A 12,287-nucleotide genomic window follows, 5' to 3' on the forward strand; every position below is an offset into this window, starting at 1 on the left:
TAGATGTCATGAAAATGAATTAAACTATAATTGTGTTTAGTGTAAATCATGTTGAAAGTATGCTGATGGTTATTATGAATTTAGATAGGATCATGTGATAAAAATTGAAAGTGTAAGGTAATTAATATAAAATGCATGAAGTGATGACATGAGGGATTTGATGTCAATGCACCATTTCCTTGTGCCGCATAAATGATGTTGATGTAGATATATTTTTTTTTGAATTATAAGGATGGTTTTTTTTATTTTAAATAGTGATTGTAAACATAAAAAGTTACTGTATCTTTCTTCTTGATTGCCGAAATGGGAAAGGGAATTTTGAAGAGGAAAAACCAAGGTATTCGCCATGGCTATCCTATTTAAGGTATGCATTGTGATTTTATTTTAATTGACTATGAGATTAAATTGATAAGTACATAGCTTATTTAACCATGCTTTAATTTCATGAGTCAATAGATAAATATCCATTCGGCAAGTGCTAAATTGGTGTAATTTGATAAGTTTTTTTTAGGGATGTTAATTACTTGTTAAGTAGCTTAAATGATGTTTGAATGAGTAGAATTCATGGTTGAAAAGTACAAATTGAAAGTGGCCGTATGAGTGTATATACATTTTAGAAAGAAAAATGTTGTTGTTAGTTGAGTTGCATTTGATAAATATTCATTCAGTCAAATGGGAGAAGAATAAGATGAATTTAAATGTTGTGGTTTATTATTTTAGTTGGTTAAATGATGTGGTCATTGCCGAATACAATTGTGTTAAAGGAAATAGGATTAAATGTTGGTTTGATGAACTAAATGCTAATGGATATTAGGATAAAAGGAGAAAAAGGGTTAAGTTATAAGAGAATTGAGGGATATTCATATTTAGACATTTAGGGTTATATAAATTTGGTCATTGAGTTATGCATTATGTGAAATATTTAATTTATATACATAATCGGTCATGGTTTGACAAATATGTAACCTATGTGTAAATTGCTACAATTGATCATGAGATAGAATTTGTATATAAAAGTTAAGTTGTGTGGTTAGGGCCGAATGAGATATATAACATATTAAAACATGTTATAATTATATATTGGTGTACATGGCTGTAATTATCCTCTACTTGAATTCAATTAGGTATGGTCATGATAAGAGTTTAGTAGGGTTAATACCTTAAAATTGAATGGAGTTTCAGTTAATCTTTTGTGTCATGTTCGTTAAAATAGCTGAGGATTTGGGTATTATTATACGTATTTAGGCTAAAGATATTTCAGCTATGTTTATATCTATGAAATAATTATAATGGATAATATGTAGGAGTAATTTCGGCTTGTTAAAAATGTGGTATGTGTATGGCAAATTGTATATACAATTTGCATTGAAGTTACCCTCTAAGGTCGAAATGGGTAATTAAATTTTTGGTGTGTATGCAATTTTTTTTTATTTGTAACTTGGCCTGCGAAATAGATGTATGATAGTTGATATGTGTGCTTAAGGTGATGTGATAAAATATTATGTATATGGTTTGGTTTCATTATTGAGTATAAGGGTTAAATGCTTTAAAGAAGCTTTTAATATTCGAAATGATTAAACAAATTCATTTGTTTAAATTAAGCCCAAGAGCGAAGAGGAACTAGACCAGACAAGGGAAAGGAGAAAGCGATCGAATAGCCTACCCGCAACTATTCAAAATATCCGAGGTAAGTTTTCGAGTAATGGAACTTAGATCATCATTCGTTTAGATCATGTTATATAGTGAATCAAAACCATGCTCTTTGTATGTAGCTATTGAGCCGAAATAGTAATGGTAGATAAGTGCCTTGTGTCTGAGTTCTAGTAATGAAAATGAAATAAAAATGTGTTATGATTTGTGGACATATGTACATGATTATTCGATGATATCCGAGCTAAGTCCCGAAGGCATTGTGCAAGTTACTATATCCGAGCTAAGTCCCGAAGGCATTTGTGCGAGTAGTTGCTATACCCGGGCTAAGTCCCGAAGGCATTGTGCTAGTGACTACTTTCGGGCTAAGACCCGAAGGCATGTGTGCGAGTTACTATATCCAGGTTAGTCCGAAGGCATTTGTGCGAGTTGCGATATCCGGCTAAATCCTGAAGGTACTTGGTTTGAGAATGAGCGATCTCGCTGTAATAATTTTAATTAATACGCTCGTAAATCCAAACGATGAGGTATGTTTCGTATATGCATTGGAATAGATGATTCCCTTTAAATAGTATTCACTCAATTGATTAACAAGCTTCCGGCCTTTAGTTAAGTTGATCCCATATATATGAATATAAGGGTTGGAAATGTGAAGTATAATTTTGAGAATATGTGTATATGAAATTATTCGTTTAGTCATATGAATGCTATACTTCAGATGTGCATATTTCATTACTCAAACTTACTAAGCATTAAATGCTTATTCCGTTGCTTTGATTTTTCTGTTTTATAGATTTTGTTCGTCAGCTATCGGACTCGGGAGTGTCAAATTCGAAGTAGTCCACACTATCAAGCCCTTTTGGTACCCTTTTAGTTGAACTTTGAAAATGGCATGTATAGGACTGCCCTTTGTTGTTAGTCATGTACTTTTTGGTAATGTATATATTTGGATAGCCATGCGAAAATGGCTTATATATACTTTGAGCATAGCATTATAATCGTTTTGTATTGTTGTTCATTGAGAGGTATGGAAATGTTTGGTAACGATTAGCCATTGGAATGGTTAATCATGATCATTTTGGTGCCATGTATGACAAATTCTAGTTGATTCATGGAAAACCATGAAATAGGTAAAGTTTACCTTAAAAATAGATGCTGACAACAGTAGTGGTGTGGATTTGAAAAATCACTAAAAATAGTAGGAATGGAATTAAATAGTGAATAAATTATGTAATCAAACCTTGATGAATCTATTTTCATAGGAAAGTACGAAACGATCATATGAGCCGTATTTTATGAGATGTTTAAGTTTTCGTGAAATAGGGCCAGAGCAATTTCTGGAAATTCACTATAATCAACCAGAGATAATTAGAAGTCATGCCCTATATGTACAGATTCCTTTTCGAGTCTAGTTTCTTTAGAAACAAACGGCATAAGTATTGAAGCCCTGTACAGGGAGATATCTAAGTCGTAATGCATGAAGGTCAGAGTAGTCGAACCCTGAAACAGGGGAGACTTTAACTAATAAACTGTAGTAATTGGGTTGACCAAAAATTCTAGAAAATAATTTATAGATGGACATATGAGTATAGTTTCAGGAAAAATTTATGGAACCGGTTTTCGAGTTTTGGAACTCGAGATATGATTTTTAAGGTGACAGTGACGCAGTCAGCCAGCTCGTCTGGAAATTTTAAAATGGACTGTGCAAATAAATGAATTAAGTCTGTTAGCACCTCGTGTTCGACTTCGGCAACGGTCTTGGGTATGGGGTGTTACAATTTTATTGGTATCAGAGCTACAGTTTAGTCGATTCTAGGACTATCGTAATACGTTTGGGTCTAGCTATACATGCCATTATGTGTTTATTTGATAGTGTGGGGATTTCTGACAGTTAAAAATGTGTTTACTTATAGAAATGGATCCCGATCCCAACCGAGCGGTATCTGATGATCTTGAGAGTGTAGCGCCTGCTCCCGCGCAAGGGACAGCGCCGGTGGACTCTCAACCTATTGCTAGTAATCAGAATGATGAAGCTAGAAAAGCTTTTTATAGCGTGATGAATGATTGGTTCAACCAATACATTCGAACTAATACGGCTGTTCCATAACCTCCATTCCCGACTAATACAACCCCCGCACCTACAATACCTCCGATAACTGACCAAATAAGGTCAAATAAGCCCCCAGTTGACAGAATCCGAAAACACGAGGCTACTGAATTTAAAGCTACGGACAGTGATGATGCCGAGCAAGCTGAATTTTGGTTAGACAATACTATTCGGGTACTCGATGAACTATCTTGCACATCCGATGAGTGCCTAAAGTGTATTATCTCCTTGCTACGTGATTCTGCCTACTATTGGTGGAATACGTTGATTTCAGTTGTGCCCAGAGAGCAAGTAACCTGGGAGTTTTTCCAAACCGAGTTTCGAAAGAAGTATATCAGTCAGAGATTCATTGACCAAAAACGGAAGGAATTTCTTGAACTTAAACAAGGTTCCATGTCGGTTACTGATTATGAATGAAAGTTTGTAAGGCTTAGCCGGTACGCTCGAGAATGCATTTCTTCAGAAGCTGTGATGTGTAAACGTTTCGAGGATGGACTGAACGATGATATAAAGCTGTATTTTGGCATTTTAGAAATCCGAGAATTTGTGGTGCTTGTCGAACGAGCTTGCAAAGCCGAAGAGCTCAGTAAGGAGAAAAGAAAAGCTGATATGGGAGCAAAGGAGTTTCGTAAGAGATCTTCGGGAAAGCCCTTTCAATAGTCATTGAAGAAATTTAGAGATGACTTAGGCCGGTCCAGAGACACTTCAGGTTTTTCTAGACGAGATCGTGATCGACCCCCTGTGAGTACACGAGTCACTTCGGTCGCCAATGTTGGAAATGATCGTCGAGACAGAACGGAGTGCCAATATTGTGGTAAATGGCATTCGGGGAGTTGTAGATTCCATGACCGCTCCTGTTACAAGTGCGGATCAGTTGACCACTTTATTAAAGATTGCCCGAAATTGTCTGAACAGAATGTAAAACAAAGTGGGAAACCGGGTGCTACCACTGCTCGAGGTAGACCATCTAGAAACACAGGAAATCCTAGTGGTGGTCAGAGAGGATCTAGAGACGCTACAACCAGATCTGAGGCTCGTGCTCCTGCTAGGGCTTATGCTATACGCGCACGCGAGGATGCTTCCTCGCCAGATGTTATTACCGGTACTTTTACTCTCTTTGATACTAATGTGATTGCTTTGATTGACCCTGGTTCTACTCATTCTTATATATGTGAATCCTTAGCATCCAGTAAGACTTTACTTGTTGAGTCTACTGAGTTCGTAATTCGAGTGTCGAATCCCTTGGGTCGTTATGTACTTGTTGACAAAGTGTGTAAGAAATGTCCCCTAGTAATCCGAGGTTCCTGTTTTCCGGCCAATTTGATGCTTTTACCGTTTGATGAATTTGATGTTATCCTCGGTATGGATTGGTTGACCGTACATGATGCAATTGTAAATTGCAAAAGAAAAACCATTGATTTGAGGTGTGTAAACAAGGAGATAATCCGAGTTCAGTCTACTGACTTGAATGGGTTGCCAGCTGTAATATCATCGATGTTGGCTTAGAAATATGTAAGAAAGGGGTGTGAAGCATACCTTGCGTATGTACTTGATGACAAAGAGTTAGAAAAGAAGCCTGAATCTGTGCCGGTGGTTTGTGAATATCTGGATGTTTTCCCGAAAATTACCGGGTTTACCACCTATTCGGGAGGTAGAGTTTGGTATTGAGCTTGTACCTGGGACTACACCGATTTCGATAGCTCCGTATCGTATGGAACCAACGGAATTGAAGGAATTGAAAGCTCAGTTGCAAGAGTTGATGGATAGAGGTTACGCTCGACCAAGTTTCTCACCTTGGGGTGCACCAGTATTGTTTGTGAAAAAGAAGGACGGAACCATGAGATTGTGCATCGACTATCGTCAGCTGAATAAGGTGACAATAAAGAATAAATATTCGATACCGCGTATTGACAATTTTTTTGATCAACTAAAGGGAGCCTCAGTGTTTTCAAGATAGATTTGAGATCGGGTTATTATCAGTTACGAATTCGGGATTTAGATATACCCAAAACTGCTTTCAGAACGAGATACGGTCACTACGAGTTCTTAGTGATGCCGTTTGGGCTCACTAATGCCCTTGCGGTATTTATGGATTTGATGAATCGGATCTTCAGACTGTATTTGGATCGGTTTGTAGTTGTGTTTATCGATGATATTTTGGTCTATTCGAGAAATGAAACCGATCATGCTGAACACTTGGGATTAGTGTTGCAAATTTTACGGGATAAGCAGTTATATGCTAAGTTCAGTAAGTGTGAGTTCTGGTTAAGAGAGGTGAGCTTCTTGGGTCATGTGGTATCTGCATCGGGTTGATCCGAGCAAAATTTCAGCCATACTTAACTGGAAGCCTCTGAGAAATATTACTGAGTTTCGGAGCTTTTTGGGACTAGCCGGCTACTACAGACGGTTTGTAAAGGGTTTCTCGATGATAGCCACACCAATGACAAAGCTACTTCAAAAAGATGTTAAGTTCGAATGGACGGAAAAATGTCAGAAAAGTTTCGATCAACTAAAAACTTATTTGACTGAAGCTCCAATTCTAGTGCAGCCCGAGTCAGGCAAAGAGTTTGTCATTTATAGTGATGCATCCCTACTTGGGTTGGGTTGCGTATTGATGCAAGAAGGTCGAGTTGTGGCATATGCGTCGAGATAATTGAAGCCACATGAGAAAAATTATCCGACCCACGATCTCAAGCTAGCTGCCATTGTATTCGCTTTGAAAATATGGCGACATTACTTATTTGGTGAGAAGTGCCATGTATATTCGGATCACAAAAGTCTCAAATATTTGATGACTCAAAGAGACTTGAATCTGCGACAACGGCGTTGGCTTGAGTGGTTGAAAGATTATGAGCTTGTCATTGACTATCACCCGGGAAAGGCTAATGTGGTTGCAGATGCCTTAAGTCGTAAATCACTATTTGCTTTACGAGCTATGAATGTACACTTGTCTGTTCTATCCGACAATGTGTTAGTAGTAGAATTAAAGGCCAAACCATTGTTGATTCATCAAATTCGTGAAGCTCAGAAAGTCGATGATGAATTGGTCGTAAGACGGGCTGAATGTGTTTCGAATATGGAATCAGAGTTTCAAATTGACAATGACGATTGTTTGAGGTTCAGAAGTCGTTTGTGTGTTCCAAGAAATTCAGAACTTATTTCGATGATTCTGAACGAAGCTCATTGTAGCCGAATGTCAATTCACCCGGGGAGTACGAAAATGTACAACGATCTGAGACATCAGTTTTGGTGGCATGGTATGAAACGAGACATTTCCGATTTTGTTTCGAAGTATTTAATATGTCAGCAAGTGAAGGTGGAACATCAAGTGCCTACGGGTTTACTTCAGCCGATCATGATACCTGAATGGAAATGGGATCGAGTCACGATGGATTTTGTATCTGGGTAGCCAGTATCGACAAGTAAGAAAGATGCGATTTGGGTTGTTGTTGATAGACTGACTAAGTCGGCTCACTTTATCCCCGTACGTACGGATTTTTCATTGGATAAACTAGCTGAATTGTATGTTTCTCAGATTGTGAGATTACACGGGGTACCTATTTCTATTGTGTCGGATAGAGATCCGAGATTCACCTCGTGATTTTGGAAGAAATTGTAAGAAGCTTTGGGTACCAAGCTGTATTTTAGCACTGCTTTTCATCCCCAAACCGATGGTCAATCCGAGTGGATAATTCAGATACTCAAGGATATGTTGAGATGTTGCATCCTTGAGTTTAGTGGTTCATGGGAATGGTATTTACATTTGATTGAATTCACTTACAACAATAGTTTTCAATCAAGTATTAAGATGGCACCTTACGAGGCTTTGTACGGTTGTAAATGTTGTACACCATTGTTTTGGACGGAGCTCTGTGAAAGTAAAATTTTCGGAGTTGATTTGATTAAAGATGCTGAGCAAAAAGTAAAAATAATTCGTGAAAGTCTGAAGGCAGCATCCGATCGTCAGAAGTCGTACGCGGATTTAAAACGAAGAGATATTGAGTATCAGGTGGGAGACAAAGTGTTTCTTAAAGTTTCACCTTGGAAAAAGATACTCAGATTTGGCCGTAAGGGCAAACTGAGTCCTAGATTCATTGGGCCGTATGAAACCTCTGAACGAGTTGGTCTAGTTGCATATAGGTTGCTTTTACCCCCTGAACTTGAAAGGATTCACAACATTTTTCATGTTTCGATGCTTCGACGTTACAGATCTGATCCTTCGCACATAATTAGTCCATCAGAGGTTGAAATTCAATCTGACTTGAGTTATGAAGAAGAACCGATTCGTATCCTCGCTCGTGAGGTGAAAGAGTTGCGAAACACAAGGATTCCGTTAGTAAAGGTGTTATGGCTCAAACACGGGATCGAAGAAGCTACTTGGGAAACCGAGAACTCTATGAAAGAACGATACCCAAACCTATTTACCGGTAAGATTTTCGGGGACAATAATTTTTTAAGTGGGGGAGAGTTGTGACAGCCCTAAATTGACCCTAGTCGAAAAGTGGTTTCGGGACCACAAAACCGAGTCATAAAAATAATTAAATATTAAATTCTGTGTTTATTATATGTGTAAATCATGTGTGAAAGTTTCATGCTTTGATTTGGTTATTTGTATGTGAAATTTTTAAGATAGGACTCATGTGATAAAATTGAAAGTGTGATAGGTAAATCTTAAAGTACTAAATAATGCATGAAGTGATGACATAAGGGATTTGCATGTCAAATGCACCAAATTGTCCTTAGTGGCCGGCCATAAATGATGTTTGATGTAAGATATATGTTTTGTTTAGAATTATAATAAGGGATGGCTTTATTTTTATTTTAAAATAAAGTGATTAGTAAAACAATAAAAAAAAAGTATACATGCTCATCTTTCTTCTTGATTGCCGAAATGGGGAAAGGGAATTTTGAAGAGGAAAAACCAAGGTATTCGGCTATGGCTATCCTAGTTTATGGTATGCATTGTGATTTTTCTTTTTAATTGACTATGAGATTAAATTGATAAGTACATAGCTTATTTAACCCATGGTTTAATTTCATGAGTCAATAGATAAATATCCATTCAGCAAGTGCTAAATTGGTGCCATTTTGATAAGTTTTTTTTTGGGGATGTTAATTACTTGTTAAGTAGCTTAAATGATGTTTGAATGAGTAGAATTCATGGTTGAAAAGTACAAATTGAAAGTGGCCGTATGAGTGTATATATATTTTAGAAAGAAAAATGTTGTTGTTAGTTGAGTTGCATTTGATAAATATTCATTCGGTCAAATGGGAGAAGAATAAGATGAATTTAAATTTTGTGGTTTATTATTTTAGTTGGTTAAATGATGTGGTCATTGTCGAATACAATTGTGTTAAAGGAAATAGGATTAAATGTTGGTTTGATGAACTAAATGCTAATGGATATTAGGATAAAAGGAGAAAAAGGGTTAAGTTATAAGAGAATTGAGGGATATTCATATTTAGACATTTAGGGTTATATAAATTTTGGTCATTGAGTTATGCGTTATGTGAAATATTTAATTTATATACATAATCAGTCATGGTTTGACAAATATGTAACCTATGTGTAAATTGCTACAATTGATCATGAGATAGAATTTGTATATAAAAGTTAAGTTGTGTGGTTAGGGCCGAATGAGATATATAAGATATTAAAACATGTTATAAGTATATATTGGTGTACATGGCTATAATTAATCCTCTATTTGAATTCGATTAGGTATGGTCATGATAAGAGTTTAGTAGGGTTAATACCTTAAAATTGAATGGAGTTTCAGTTAATCTATTGTGTCGTGTTCGTTAAAATAGCTGAGGATTTGGGTATTATTATACGTATTTAGGCTAAAGATATTTCAGCTATGTTTTATAGCTATGAAATAATTATAATGGATAACATGTAGGAGTAATTTCGGCTTGTTAAAATGTGGTACGTGTATGGCAAATTGTATATACAATTTGCATTGAAGTTACCCTCTAAGGTCGAAATGGGTAATTAAATTTTTGGTGTGTATGCAATTTTTTTTTATTTGTAACTTTGCCTGCGAAATGGATGTATGATAGTTGATATGTGTGCTTAAGGTGATGTGATAAAATAATTATGTATATGGTTTGGTTTCATTATTGAGTATAAGGGTTAAATGCTTTAAAGAAGCTTTTAATATTCGAAATGATTCAACAAATTCATTTGTTTAAATTAAGCCCAAGAGCAAAGAGGAACTAGACCAGACAAGGGAAAGGAGAAAGCGATCGAATAGCCTACCCGCAACTGTTCAAAAATATCCGAGGTAAGTTTTTGAGTAATGGAACTTAGATCATGATTCGTTTAGATCATGTTATATAGTGAATCAAAACCATGCTCTTTGTATGTGGCTATTAAGCCGAAAATGGTAATGGTAGATAAGTGCCTTGTGCCTGAGTTCTAGTAATGAAAACGAAATAAAAATGTGTTATGATTTGTGGACATATGTACATGATTATTCGGATGATATCCGGGCTAAGTCCCGAAGGCATTTGTGCAAGTTACTATATCCGGGCTAAGTCCCGAAGGCATTTGTGCGAGTAGTTGCTATACCCGGGCTAAGTCCCGAAGGCATTTGTGCTAGTGACTATTTTCGGGCTAAGACCCGAAGGCATGTGTGCGAGTTACTATATCCGGGTTAAGTCCCGAAGGCATTTGTGCGAGTTGCGATATCCGACTAAATCCCGAAGGTACTTGGTTTGAGAATGAGTGATCTCGCTGTAATAATTTCAATTAATACGCTCGTAAAATCCAAACGATGAGGTATGTTTCGTATATGCATTGGAATAGATGATTCCCTTTAAATAGTATTCGCTCAATCGATTAACAAGCTTCGGGCCTTTAGTTAAGTTGATCCCATATATATGAATATAAGGGTTGGAAATGTGAAGTAAGTATGATTTTGAGAATATGTGTATATGAAATTATTCGTTTAGTCATATGAATGCTATACTTCAGATGTGCATAATTTCATTACTCAAACTTACTAAGCATTAAATGCTTATTCCGTTGCTTTGATTTTTCTGTTTTATAGATTTTGTTCATCAGCTATCGGACTCGGGAGTGTCAAAGTCGAAGTCGTCCACATTATCAAAGCCCTTTTGGTACTCTTTTAGTTGAACTTTGAAAATGGTATGTATATGACTGCCCTTTGTTGTTAGTCATGTACTTTTTGGTAATGTATATATTTGGATAGCCATGCGAAGATGGCTTATATATACTTTGAGCATAGCATTATAATCGTTTTGTATGTTGTTCATTGAGAGGTATGGAAATGTTTGGTAACGATTAGCCATTGGAATGGTTAATCATGATCATTTTGGTGCTATGTATGACAAATTCTAGTTGATTCATGGAAAACCATGAAATAGGTAAAGTTTACCTTAAAAATAGATGCTGACAGTAGCAATGGTGTGGATTTGAAAAATCACTAAAAATAGTAGGAATGGACTTAAATAGTGAATAAATTATGTAATCGAACCTTGATGAATCTATTTTCATAGGAAAGTAACGAAACGATCATATGAGCCGTATTTTATGAGATGTTTAAGTTTTCGTGAAACAGGGCCAGAGCGATTTCTGGAAATTCACTATAAATCAACCAGAGATAATTAGAAGTCATGCCCTATATGTACAGATTCCTTTTCGAGTCTAGTTTCTTTAGAAACAAACGGCATAAGTATTGAAGCCCTGTACAGGGAGATATCTAAGTCGTAATGCATGAAGGTAAAAGTAGTCAAACCCTGAAACAGGGGAGACTTTAACTAATAAACTGTACTAATTGGCTTGACCAAAACTTCTAGAAAAATATTTGTAGATGGACATATGAGTCTAGTTTCAGGAAAAATTTATGGAACCAGTTTTCGAGTTTTGGAACTTGAGATATGATTTTTAAGGTGACAGTGACGTAGTTAGCCAGCTCGTCTGGAAATTTTAAAATGGACTGTGCAAATAAATGAATTAAGTCTGTTAGCACCTCGTGTTCGACTCCGGCAACGGTCTCGGGTACGGGGTGTTACACACACGCCCGTGTAGATTGGGCCGTATGGACTCACATGCCCGTGTATCTTGAGGCACACCCATGCCCTTCAACTGTGGGCAACACTGACTTATCAACACGGCCATGTAAATACGCCCGTGCTGCCTGCCCATGGACGAAACCGTCATTTTAACACGGCCATGATGCACGCCCGTGTGGCCTACCCGTGTACAACTTTGAGCTAAAATTTTAAGTGCAGGGGACACACAGCTATAGCACACGCCGATGGGAGGGAACCGTGTGTCACACACGACCTAGACACACGCCCGTGTGTCCAACCATGTGGACTTTATTCGGCTTTTTCCCAAGCTTTTATTCACCTCTTTCTACCACTTGTGTTTAGTGGTTAACAAGTTTGAGAGAAAACATAATTTTACGCTTATAAATAACCTTAATGAAAATAGTTGTATGGAAACCTCATATCATTGGTTTCATACATAAATGGTTATTTCCTCTTTAGTATCATGGGT

This window comes from Gossypium hirsutum, chromosome A06 (genome assembly GCF_007990345.1).
Source record: "Gossypium hirsutum isolate 1008001.06 chromosome A06, Gossypium_hirsutum_v2.1, whole genome shotgun sequence".
In the NCBI taxonomy this organism is placed as follows: domain Eukaryota; kingdom Viridiplantae; phylum Streptophyta; class Magnoliopsida; order Malvales; family Malvaceae; genus Gossypium; species Gossypium hirsutum.